The sequence below is a fragment of the Pan paniscus genome, chromosome 14, assembly GCF_029289425.2.
Source record: "Pan paniscus chromosome 14, NHGRI_mPanPan1-v2.0_pri, whole genome shotgun sequence".
Lineage (NCBI taxonomy): Eukaryota > Metazoa > Chordata > Mammalia > Primates > Hominidae > Pan > Pan paniscus.
Genome location: NC_073263.2, coordinates 44,906,256 through 44,918,897, shown reverse-complemented (window position 1 = coordinate 44,918,897; position 12,642 = coordinate 44,906,256). Strand labels below are relative to the sequence as shown.

Genomic DNA, 12,642 nt, shown 5'->3' with positions numbered 1-12,642 from the left:
CACCCCCCACGAGGCGGGGACTGAGAGCCAGCCCCTCATCCCCCCGGGCTCTCACGACCCCCGTCGCGGGGAGGGGAGGCTCCCCCCACGAGGCAGGGACTGAGAGCCAGCCCCTCATCCCCCCGGCTCTCAGGACCCCCATCGCGGGGGGGGGAGGCAGCCCCCACGAGGCAGGGACTGAGAGCCAGCCCCTCTTCCCCCTCTGGCTCTTAGGACCACCATCGCAGGAGGGGGAGGCACCCCCCACGAGGCGGGGACTGAGAGCCAGCCCCACATCACCCCTGGCTCTTAGGGTCCCCATCGCAGGGGGGGGAGGCACCCCCCGCGAGGCGGGGACTGAGAGCCAGCCCCTCATCCCCCCCTGGCTTAGGACCCCCATCGCGGATCCTAAGAACCTTAAGGACCCACCTGGAGGACTCTGGGTATTAGGTGTCCAAGAAGAAAGCTCAAATCTCCCGACGGCAGGTACCTTCCTTGGGATTTACTATCCGACAGGGGTCCAAACGCCGGGAACAGAAAGAAAGCAGGTCGTTTGCAATCTACCGGAGCCTAAGGGCAGAAGGCAGGTGAGGGAATTCTTAGGGGCTGTGGGGTTTTGTAGACTGTGCCTCCCAAACTTTGCAGTATTAGCCAAGCCTTTCTATGAGGTCACAAAGGGGGCAGGTGAGGGAATTCTTAGGGGCTGTGGGGTTTTGTAGACTGTGCATCCCAAACTTTGCAGTATTAGCCAAGTCTTTCTATGAGGTCACAAAGGGGGCGGGGACCGGCAACCTTTGGAATGGGGATCCCAACAACAGCAAGTCTTTCATGAGTTAAAGGAAAACCTTCTGGCAGCCCCAGCCCCGGGGCTACCCGATCTGACAAAGCCTTTTCCACTGAATGCGTCAGATAGAGAAAAGATGGCAGCTGGAATTTTAACCGAAACTCTGGGGCCCTGGCTGAGGCCGGTGGCCTACGTGTCTAAACAAATAGAGAGGGTTTCTAAAGGATGGCCCCCCTGTTTGAGGGCTGCGGCATCAACTGCCCCGATAGTACCGGAAGCAAATAAGCTGACTCTTGGGCAAAACCTGAACATAAAGGCCGCCCATTTTGGGTTGGGTGACAGCCATCCCCTCTTCCCCCCCGCCTTAGGACCCCCATCGCTGATCCTACGATACTTAGGACTCACCTGGAGGACTGTGGGTATTAGGTGTCCAAGAAGAAAGCTCCAATCTGCCGACGGCAGGTACCTTACTTGGGATTTACTCTCCGACGGGTCCGACGCCGCCCGGGAACAGAAAGAAAGCAGGTTATATGCAATCTACCAGAGTCTAAGGGCCGAAGGCAGCTGAGAGAATTCTCAGGAGCTGTGGGGTTTCGCAGACTGTGGATCCCAAACTCTGTAGTATTAGCCAAGCCTTTGTATGAGGTCACAAAGGGGGCGGGGACCGGAACCTTTGGAATGGGGATCCCAACAACAGCAAGTCTTTCAAGAGTTAAAGGAAAAACTTCTGGCAGCCCCAGCCCCGGGGCTACCCCATCTGGAAAAGCCTTTTCCATTGTATGCGTTAGAGAGAGAAAAGATGGCAGCTGGACTTTTAACCCAAACTGTGGGGCCCTGGCTGAGGCCGGTGGCCTACGTCTCTGAACAACTAGACAGGGTTTCTGAAGGATGGCTCCCGTGTTTGAGGGCCTTGGCAGCAACTGCCCTGCTAGTACAAGAAGCAAATAAGCTGACTCTTGGGCAAAACCTGAACATAAAGGTCCCCCATGTTGTGGTGGCTGAGCGGCAGCCCCTTTTCCCCCGCTGGCTCTTGGGACCACCATCGCAGGGGCGATGGCACCCCTCGCGAGGCACGGACTGAGAGCCAGCCCCTCTTCCGCCCCAGGCTCTTAGGACCCCCATCGCGGGGGGGGAGGCACCCCCCGCGAGGCGAGGACTCAGAGCCAGCCGCTCTTCCGACCCCGGCTCTTAGGACCCCCATCGCAGGGGGGGAGGCACCCCCCACGAGGCGGGGACTGAGAGCCAGCCCCTCTTCCCCCTCTGGCTCTTAGGACCACCATCGCAGGAGGGGGAGGCACCCCCCACGAGGCAGGGACTCAGAGGCAGCCGCTCTTCCGCCCCCGGTTCTTAGGACCCCCATCGCAGGGGGGAGGCACCCCCCGCGAGGCGGGGACTGACAGCCAGCCCCTCATCCCCCCGGCTCTCCGGATCCCCATCGCGGGGGGGGGAGGCACCCCCCCACGAGGCAGGGACTGAGAGCCAGCCCGTCTTCCCCCTCTGGCTCTCAGGACCACCATCGCAGGAGGGGGAGGCACCCCCCACGAGGCGGGGACTGAGAGCCAGCCCCACATCACCCCTGGCTCATAGGGCCCCCATCGCAAGGGGGGGAGGCACCCCCCGCGAGGCGGGGACTGAGAGCCAGCCCCTCATCCCCCCCAGCTCTCACGACCCCCATCGCAGGGGGGGAGGCACCCCCAATGAGGCAGGGACTGAGAGCCAGCCCCTCTTCCCCCTGGCTCTCAGGGCCCCCATCGCAGGGGGGGAGGCACCCCCCGCGAGGCGGGGACGGAGAGCCAGCCCCTCATCCCCCCGGGCTCTCACGACCCCCGTCGCGGGGAGGGGAGGCTCCCCCCACGAGGCAGGGACTGAGAGCCAGCCCCTCATCCCCCCGGCTCTCAGGACCCCCATCGCGGGGGGGGGAGGCAGCCCCCACGAGGCAGGGACTGAGAGCCAGCCCCTCTTCCCCCTCTGGCTCTTAGGACCACCATCGCAGGAGGGGGAGGCACCCCCCACGAGGCGGGGACTGAGAGCCAGCCCCACATCACCCCTGGCTCTTAGGGTCCCCATCGCAGGGGGGGGAGGCACCCCCCGCGAGGCGGGGACTGAGAGCCAGCCCCTCATCCCCCCCTGGCTTAGGACCCCCATCGCGGATCCTAAGAACCTTAAGGACCCACCTGGAGGACTCTGGGTATTAGGTGTCCAAGAAGAAAGCTCAAATCTCCCGACGGCAGGTACCTTCCTTGGGATTTACTATCCGACAGGGGTCCAAACGCCGGGAACAGAAAGAAAGCAGGTCGTTTGCAATCTACCGGAGCCTAAGGGCAGAAGGCAGGTGAGGGAATTCTTAGGGGCTGTGGGGTTTTGTAGACTGTGCCTCCCAAACTTTGCAGTATTAGCCAAGCCTTTCTATGAGGTCACAAAGGGGGCAGGTGAGGGAATTCTTAGGGGCTGTGGGGTTTTGTAGACTGTGCATCCCAAACTTTGCAGTATTAGCCAAGTCTTTCTATGAGGTCACAAAGGGGGCGGGGACCGGCAACCTTTGGAATGGGGATCCCAACAACAGCAAGTCTTTCATGAGTTAAAGGAAAACCTTCTGGCAGCCCCAGCCCCGGGGCTACCCGATCTGACAAAGCCTTTTCCACTGAATGCGTCAGATAGAGAAAAGATGGCAGCTGGAATTTTAACCGAAACTCTGGGGCCCTGGCTGAGGCCGGTGGCCTACGTGTCTAAACAAATAGAGAGGGTTTCTAAAGGATGGCCCCCCTGTTTGAGGGCCGCGGCATCAACTGCCCCGATAGTACCGGAAGCAAATAAGCTGACTCTTGGGCAAAACCTGAACATAAAGGCCGCCCATTTTGGGTTGGGTGACAGCCATCCCCTCTTCCCCCCCGCCTTAGGACCCCCATCGCTGATCCTAAGATACTTAGGACTCACCTGGAGGACTGTGGGTATTAGGTGTCCAAGAAAAAAGCTCCAATCTGCCGACGGCAGGTACCTTACTTGGGATTTACTCTCCGACGGGTCCGACGCCGCCCGGGAACAGAAAGAAAGCAGGTTATATGCAATCTACCGGAGTCTAAGGGCCGAAGGCAGCTGAGAGAATTCTCAGGAGCTGTGGGGTTTCGCAGACTGTGGATCCCAAACTCTGTAGTATTAGCCAAGCCTTTGTATGAGGCCACAAAGGGGGCGGGGACCGGAACCTTTGGAATGGGGATCCCAACAACAGCAAGTCTTTCAAGAGTTAAAGGAAAAACTTCTGGCAGCCCCAGCCCCGGGGCTACCCCACCTGGAAAAGCCTTTGCCATTGTATGCGTTAGAGAGAGAAAAGATGGCAGCTGGACTTTTAACCCAAACTGTGGGGCCCTGGCTGAGGCCGGTGGCCTACGTCTCTGAACAACTAGACAGGGTTTCTGAAGGATGGCTCCCGTGTTTGAGGGCCTTGGCAGCAACTGCCCTGCTAGTACAAGAAGCAAATAAGCTGACTCTTGGGCAAAACCTGAACATAAAGGCCCCCCATGTTGTGGTGGCTGAGCGGCAGCCCCTTTTCCCCCGCTGGCTCTTGGGACCACCATCGCAGGGGCGATGGCACCCCTCGCGAGGCACGGACTGAGAGCCAGCCCCTCTTCCGCCCCAGGCTCTTAGGACCCCCATCGCAGGGGGGGGAGGCACCCCCCGCGAGGCGGGGACTCAGAGCCAGCCGCTCTTCCGACCCCGGCTCTTAGGACCCCCATCGCAGGGGGGGAGGCACCCCCCACGAGGCGGGGACTGAGAGCCAGCCCCTCTTCCCCCTCTGGCTCTTAGGACCACCATCGCAGGAGGGGGAGGCACCCCCCACGAGGCAGGGACTCAGAGGCAGCCGCTCTTCCGCCCCCGGTTCTTAGGACCCCCATCGCAGGGGGGAGGCACCCCCCGCGAGGCGGGGACTGACAGCCAGCCCCTCATCCCCCCGGCTCTCCGGATCCCCATCGCAGGGGGGGGGAGGCACCCCCCCACGAGGCAGGGACTGAGAGCCAGCCCGTCTTCCCCCTCTGGCTCTCAGGACCACCATCGCAGGAGGGGGAGGCACCCCCCACGAGGCGGGGACTGAGAGCCAGCCCCACATCACCCCTGGCTCATAGGGCCCCCGTCGCAAGGGGGGGAGGCACCCCCCGCGAGGCGGGGACTGAGAGCCAGCCCCTCATCCCCCCCAGCTCTCACGACCCCCATCGCAGGGGGGGAGGCACCCCCAATGAGGCAGGGACTGAGAGCCAGCCCCTCTTCCCCCTGGCTCTCAGGGCCCCCATCGCAGGGGGGGAGGCACCCCCCGCGAGGCGGGGACTGAGAGCCAGCCCCTCATCCCCCCGGGCTCTCACGACCCCCGTCGCGGGGAGGGGAGGCTCCCCCCACGAGGCAGGGACTGAGAGCCAGCCCCTCATCCCCCCGGCTCTCAGGACCCCCATCGCAGGGGGGGGGAGGCAGCCCCCACGAGGCAGGGACTGAGAGCCAGCCCCTCTTCCCCCTCTGGCTCTTAGGACCACCATCGCAGGAGGGGGAGGCACCCCCCACGAGGCGGGGACTGAGAGCCAGCCCCACATCACCCCTGGCTCTTAGGGTCCCCATCGCAGGGGGGGGAGGCACCCCCCGCGAGGCGGGGACTGAGAGCCAGCCCCTCATCCCCCCCTGGCTTAGGACCCCCATCGCGGATCCTAAGAACCTTAAGGACCCACCTGGAGGACTCTGGGTATTAGGTGTCCAAGAAGAAAGCTCAAATCTCCCGACGGCAGGTACCTTCCTTGGGATTTACTATCCGACAGGGGTCCAAACGCCGGGAACAGAAAGAAAGCAGGTCGTTTGCAATCTACCGGAGCCTAAGGGCAGAAGGCAGGTGAGGGAATTCTTAGGGGCTGTGGGGTTTTGTAGACTGTGCCTCCCAAACTTTGCAGTATTAGCCAAGCCTTTCTATGAGGTCACAAAGGGGGCAGGTGAGGGAATTCTTAGGGGCTGTGGGGTTTTGTAGACTGTGCATCCCAAACTTTGCAGTATTAGCCAAGTCTTTCTATGAGGTCACAAAGGGGGCGGGGACCGGCAACCTTTGGAATGGGGATCCCAACAACAGCAAGTCTTTCATGAGTTAAAGGAAAACCTTCTGGCAGCCCCAGCCCCGGGGCTACCCGATCTGACAAAGCCTTTTCCACTGAATGCGTCAGATAGAGAAAAGATGGCAGCTGGAATTTTAACCGAAACTCTGGGGCCCTGGCTGAGGCCGGTGGCCTACGTGTCTAAACAAATAGAGAGGGTTTCTAAAGGATGGCCCCCCTGTTTGAGGGCCGCGGCATCAACTGCCCCGATAGTACCGGAAGCAAATAAGCTGACTCTTGGGCAAAACCTGAACATAAAGGCCGCCCATTTTGGGTTGGGTGACAGCCATCCCCTCTTCCCCCCCGCCTTAGGACCCCCATCGCTGATCCTACGATACTTAGGACTCACCTGGAGGACTGTGGGTATTAGGTGTCCAAGAAGAAAGCTCCAATCTGCCGACGGCAGGTACCTTACTTGGGATTTACTCTCCGACGGGTCCGACGCCGCCCGGGAACAGAAAGAAAGCAGGTTATATGCAATCTACCAGAGTCTAAGGGCCGAAGGCAGCTGAGAGAATTCTCAGGAGCTGTGGGGTTTCGCAGACTGTGGATCCCAAACTCTGTAGTATTAGCCAAGCCTTTGTATGAGGTCACAAAGGGGGCGGGGACCGGAACCTTTGGAATGGGGATCCCAACAACAGCAAGTCTTTCAAGAGTTAAAGGAAAAACTTCTGGCAGCCCCAGCCCCGGGGCTACCCCACCTGGAAAAGCCTTTGCCATTGTATGCGTTAGAGAGAGAAAAGATGGCAGCTGGACTTTTAACCCAAACTGTGGGGCCCTGGCTGAGGCCGGTGGCCTACGTCTCTGAACAACTAGACAGGGTTTCTGAAGGATGGCTCCCGTGTTTGAGGGCCTTGGCAGCAACTGCCCTGCTAGTACAAGAAGCAAATAAGCTGACTCTTGGGCAAAACCTGAACATAAAGGCCCCCCATGTTGTGGTGGCTGAGCGGCAGCCCCTTTTCCCCCGCTGGCTCTTGGGACCACCATCGCAGGGGCGATGGCACCCCTCGCGAGGCACGGACTGAGAGCCAGCCCCTCTTCCGCCCCAGGCTCTTAGGACCCCCATCGCAGGGGGGGGAGGCACCCCCCGCGAGGCGGGGACTCAGAGCCAGCCGCTCTTCCGACCCCGGCTCTTAGGACCCCCATCTCAGGGGGGGAGGCACCCCCCACGAGGCGGGGACTGAGAGCCAGCCCCTCTTCCCCCTCTGGCTCTTAGGACCACCATCGCAGGAGGGGGAGGCACCCCCCACGAGGCAGGGACTCAGAGGCAGCCGCTCTTCCGCCCCCGGTTCTTAGGACCCCCATCGCAGGGGGGAGGCACCCCCCGCGAGGCGGGGACTGACAGCCAGCCCCTCATCCCCCCGGCTCTCCGGATCCCCATCGCAGGGGGGGGGAGGCACCCCCCCACGAGGCAGGGACTGAGAGCCAGCCCGTCTTCCCCCTCTGGCTCTCAGGACCACCATCGCAGGAGGGGGAGGCACCCCCTACGAGGCGGGGACTGAGAGCCAGCCCCACATCACCCCTGGCTCATAGGGCCCCCATCGCAAGGGGGGGAGGCACCCCCCGCGAGGCGGGGACTGAGAGCCAGCCCCTCATCCCCCCCAGCTCTCACGACCCCCATCGCAGGGGGGGAGGCACCCCCAATGAGGCAGGGACTGAGAGCCAGCCCCTCTTCCCCCTGGCTCTCAGGGCCCCCATCGCAGGGGGGGAGGCACCCCCCGCGAGGCGGGGACTGAGAGCCAGCCCCTCATCCCCCCGGGCTCTCACGACCCCCGTCGCGGGGAGGGGAGGCTCCCCCCACGAGGCAGGGACTGAGAGCCAGCCCCTCATCCCCCCGGCTCTCAGGACCCCCATCGCAGGGGGGGGGAGGCAGCCCCCACGAGGCAGGGACTGAGAGCCAGCCCCTCTTCCCCCTCTGGCTCTTAGGACCACCATCGCAGGAGGGGGAGGCACCCCCCACGAGGCGGGGACTGAGAGCCAGCCCCACATCACCCCTGGCTCTTAGGGTCCCCATCGCAGGGGGGGGAGGCACCCCCCGCGAGGCGGGGACTGAGAGCCAGCCCCTCATCCCCCCCTGGCTTAGGACCCCCATCGCGGATCCTAAGAACCTTAAGGACCCACCTGGAGGACTCTGGGTATTAGGTGTCCAAGAAGAAAGCTCAAATCTCCCGACGGCAGGTACCTTCCTTGGGATTTACTATCCGACAGGGGTCCAAACGCCGGGAACAGAAAGAAAGCAGGTCGTTTGCAATCTACCGGAGCCTAAGGGCAGAAGGCAGGTGAGGGAATTCTTAGGGGCTGTGGGGTTTTGTAGACTGTGCCTCCCAAACTTTGCAGTATTAGCCAAGCCTTTCTATGAGGTCACAAAGGGGGCAGGTGAGGGAATTCTTAGGGGCTGTGGGGTTTTGTAGACTGTGCATCCCAAACTTTGCAGTATTAGCCAAGTCTTTCTATGAGGTCACAAAGGGGGCGGGGACCGGCAACCTTTGGAATGGGGATCCCAACAACAGCAAGTCTTTCATGAGTTAAAGGAAAACCTTCTGGCAGCCCCAGCCCCGGGGCTACCCGATCTGACAAAGCCTTTTCCACTGAATGCGTCAGATAGAGAAAAGATGGCAGCTGGAATTTTAACCGAAACTCTGGGGCCCTGGCTGAGGCCAGTGGCCTACGTGTCTAAACAAATAGAGAGGGTTTCTAAAGGATGGCCCCCCTGTTTGAGGGCCGCGGCATCAACTGCCCCGATAGTACCGGAAGCAAATAAGCTGACTCTTGGGCAAAACCTGAACATAAAGGCCGCCCATTTTGGGTTGGGTGACAGCCATCCCCTCTTCCCCCCCGCCTTAGGACCCCCATCGCTGATCCTAAGATACTTAGGACTCACCTGGAGGACTGTGGGTATTAGGTGTCCAAGAAAAAAGCTCCAATCTGCCGACGGCAGGTACCTTACTTGGGATTTACTCTCCGACGGGTCCGACGCCGCCCGGGAACAGAAAGAAAGCAGGTTATATGCAATCTACCGGAGTCTAAGGGCCGAAGGCAGCTGAGAGAATTCTCAGGAGCTGTGGGGTTTCGCAGACTGTGGATCCCAAACTCTGTAGTATTAGCCAAGCCTTTGTATGAGGCCACAAAGGGGGCGGGGACCGGAACCTTTGGAATGGGGATCCCAACAACAGCAAGTCTTTCAAGAGTTAAAGGAAAAACTTCTGGCAGCCCCAGCCCCGGGGCTACCCCACCTGGAAAAGCCTTTGCCATTGTATGCGTTAGAGAGAGAAAAGATGGCAGCTGGACTTTTAACCCAAACTGTGGGGCCCTGGCTGAGGCCGGTGGCCTACGTCTCTGAACAACTAGACAGGGTTTCTGAAGGATGGCTCCCGTGTTTGAGGGCCTTGGCAGCAACTGCCCTGCTAGTACAAGAAGCAAATAAGCTGACTCTTGGGCAAAACCTGAACATAAAGGCCCCCCATGTTGTGGTGGCTGAGCGGCAGCCCCTTTTCCCCCGCTGGCTCTTGGGACCACCATCGCAGGGGCGATGGCACCCCTCGCGAGGCACGGACTGAGAGCCAGCCCCTCTTCCGCCCCAGGCTCTTAGGACCCCCATCGCAGGGGGGGGAGGCACCCCCCGCGAGGCGGGGACTCAGAGCCAGCCGCTCTTCCGACCCCGGCTCTTAGGACCCCCATCGCAGGGGGGGAGGCACCCCCCACGAGGCGGGGACTGAGAGCCAGCCCCTCTTCCCCCTCTGGCTCTTAGGACCACCATCGCAGGAGGGGGAGGCACCCCCCACGAGGCAGGGACTCAGAGGCAGCCGCTCTTCCGCCCCCGGTTCTTAGGACCCCCATCGCAGGGGGGAGGCACCCCCCGCGAGGCGGGGACTGACAGCCAGCCCCTCATCCCCCCGGCTCTCCGGATCCCCATCGCAGGGGGGGGGAGGCACCCCCCCACGAGGCAGGGACTGAGAGCCAGCCCGTCTTCCCCCTCTGGCTCTCAGGACCACCATCGCAGGAGGGGGAGGCACCCCCCACGAGGCGGGGACTGAGAGCCAGCCCCACATCACCCCTGGCTCATAGGGCCCCCGTCGCAAGGGGGGGAGGCACCCCCCGCGAGGCGGGGACTGAGAGCCAGCCCCTCATCCCCCCCAGCTCTCACGACCCCCATCGCAGGGGGGGAGGCACCCCCAATGAGGCAGGGACTGAGAGCCAGCCCCTCTTCCCCCTGGCTCTCAGGGCCCCCATCGCAGGGGGGGAGGCACCCCCCGCGAGGCGGGGACTGAGAGCCAGCCCCTCATCCCCCCGGGCTCTCACGACCCCCGTCGCGGGGAGGGGAGGCTCCCCCCACGAGGCAGGGACTGAGAGCCAGCCCCTCATCCCCCCGGCTCTCAGGACCCCCATCGCAGGGGGGGGGAGGCAGCCCCCACGAGGCAGGGACTGAGAGCCAGCCCCTCTTCCCCCTCTGGCTCTTAGGACCACCATCGCAGGAGGGGGAGGCACCCCCCACGAGGCGGGGACTGAGAGCCAGCCCCACATCACCCCTGGCTCTTAGGGTCCCCATCGCAGGGGGGGGAGGCACCCCCCGCGAGGCGGGGACTGAGAGCCAGCCCCTCATCCCCCCCTGGCTTAGGACCCCCATCGCGGATCCTAAGAACCTTAAGGACCCACCTGGAGGACTCTGGGTATTAGGTGTCCAAGAAGAAAGCTCAAATCTCCCGACGGCAGGTACCTTCCTTGGGATTTACTATCCGACAGGGGTCCAAACGCCGGGAACAGAAAGAAAGCAGGTCGTTTGCAATCTACCGGAGCCTAAGGGCAGAAGGCAGGTGAGGGAATTCTTAGGGGCTGTGGGGTTTTGTAGACTGTGCCTCCCAAACTTTGCAGTATTAGCCAAGCCTTTCTATGAGGTCACAAAGGGGGCAGGTGAGGGAATTCTTAGGGGCTGTGGGGTTTTGTAGACTGTGCATCCCAAACTTTGCAGTATTAGCCAAGTCTTTCTATGAGGTCACAAAGGGGGCGGGGACCGGCAACCTTTGGAATGGGGATCCCAACAACAGCAAGTCTTTCATGAGTTAAAGGAAAACCTTCTGGCAGCCCCAGCCCCGGGGCTACCCGATCTGACAAAGCCTTTTCCACTGAATGCGTCAGATAGAGAAAAGATGGCAGCTGGAATTTTAACCGAAACTCTGGGGCCCTGGCTGAGGCCGGTGGCCTACGTGTCTAAACAAATAGAGAGGGTTTCTAAAGGATGGCCCCCCTGTTTGAGGGCCGCGGCATCAACTGCCCCGATAGTACCGGAAGCAAATAAGCTGACTCTTGGGCAAAACCTGAACATAAAGGCCGCCCATTTTGGGTTGGGTGACAGCCATCCCCTCTTCCCCCCCGCCTTAGGACCCCCATCGCTGATCCTACGATACTTAGGACTCACCTGGAGGACTGTGGGTATTAGGTGTCCAAGAAGAAAGCTCCAATCTGCCGACGGCAGGTACCTTACTTGGGATTTACTCTCCGACGGGTCCGACGCCGCCCGGGAACAGAAAGAAAGCAGGTTATATGCAATCTACCAGAGTCTAAGGGCCGAAGGCAGCTGAGAGAATTCTCAGGAGCTGTGGGGTTTCGCAGACTGTGGATCCCAAACTCTGTAGTATTAGCCAAGCCTTTGTATGAGGTCACAAAGGGGGCGGGGACCGGAACCTTTGGAATGGGGATCCCAACAACAGCAAGTCTTTCAAGAGTTAAAGGAAAAACTTCTGGCAGCCCCAGCCCCGGGGCTACCCCACCTGGAAAAGCCTTTGCCATTGTATGCGTTAGAGAGAGAAAAGATGGCAGCTGGACTTTTAACCCAAACTGTGGGGCCCTGGCTGAGGCCGGTGGCCTACGTCTCTGAACAACTAGACAGGGTTTCTGAAGGATGGCTCCCGTGTTTGAGGGCCTTGGCAGCAACTGCCCTGCTAGTACAAGAAGCAAATAAGCTGACTCTTGGGCAAAACCTGAACATAAAGGTCCCCCATGTTGTGGTGGCTGAGCGGCAGCCCCTTTTCCCCCGCTGGCTCTTGGGACCACCATCGCAGGGGCGATGGCACCCCTCGCGAGGCACGGACTGAGAGCCAGCCCCTCTTCCGCCCCAGGCTCTTAGGACCCCCATCGCAGGGGGGGGAGGCACCCCCCGCAAGGCGAGGACTCAGAGCCAGCCGCTCTTCCGACCCCGGCTCTTAGGACCCCCATCGCAGGGGGGGAGGCACCCCCCACGAGGCGGGGACTGAGAGCCAGCCCCTCTTCCCCCTCTGGCTCTTAGGACCACCATCGCAGGAGGGGGAGGCACCCCCCACGAGGCAGGGACTCAGAGGCAGCCGCTCTTCCGCCCCCGGTTCTTAGGACCCCCATCGCAGGGGGGAGGCACCCCCCGCGAGGCGGGGACTGACAGCCAGCCCCTCATCCCCCCGGCTCTCCGGATCCCCATCGCGGGGGGGGGAGGCACCCCCCCACGAGGCAGGGACTGAGAGCCAGCCCGTCTTCCCCCTCTGGCTCTCAGGACCACCATCGCAGGAGGGGGAGGCACCCCCCACGAGGCGGGGACTGAGAGCCAGCCCCACATCACCCCTGGCTCATAGGGCCCCCATCGCAAGGGGGGGAGGCACCCCCCGCGAGGCGGGGACTGAGAGCCAGCCCCTCATCCCCCCCAGCTCTCACGACCCCCATCGCAGGGGGGGAGGCACCCCCAATGAGGCAGGGACTGAGAGCCAGCCCCTCTTCCCCCTGGCTCTCAGGGCCCCCATC

At 62.0% G+C, this 12,642-nt stretch overlaps 1 long non-coding RNA gene across 1 annotated transcript; it reads right to left on the bottom strand.

Annotated features, from left to right (window-relative positions):
• Positions 1–25: 25 nt before the first annotated feature.
• Positions 26–12,624, bottom strand: LOC117975591 (uncharacterized). Its single transcript, XR_010109683.1, has 6 exons — positions 11,294–12,624; positions 8,762–10,674; positions 6,230–8,142; positions 3,698–5,610; positions 1,169–3,078; positions 26–549 (listed from the first exon to the last, which is right to left on the bottom strand). It is a non-coding gene; the product is annotated as an uncharacterized LOC117975591 (long non-coding RNA).
• Positions 12,625–12,642: the final 18 nt, after the last annotated feature.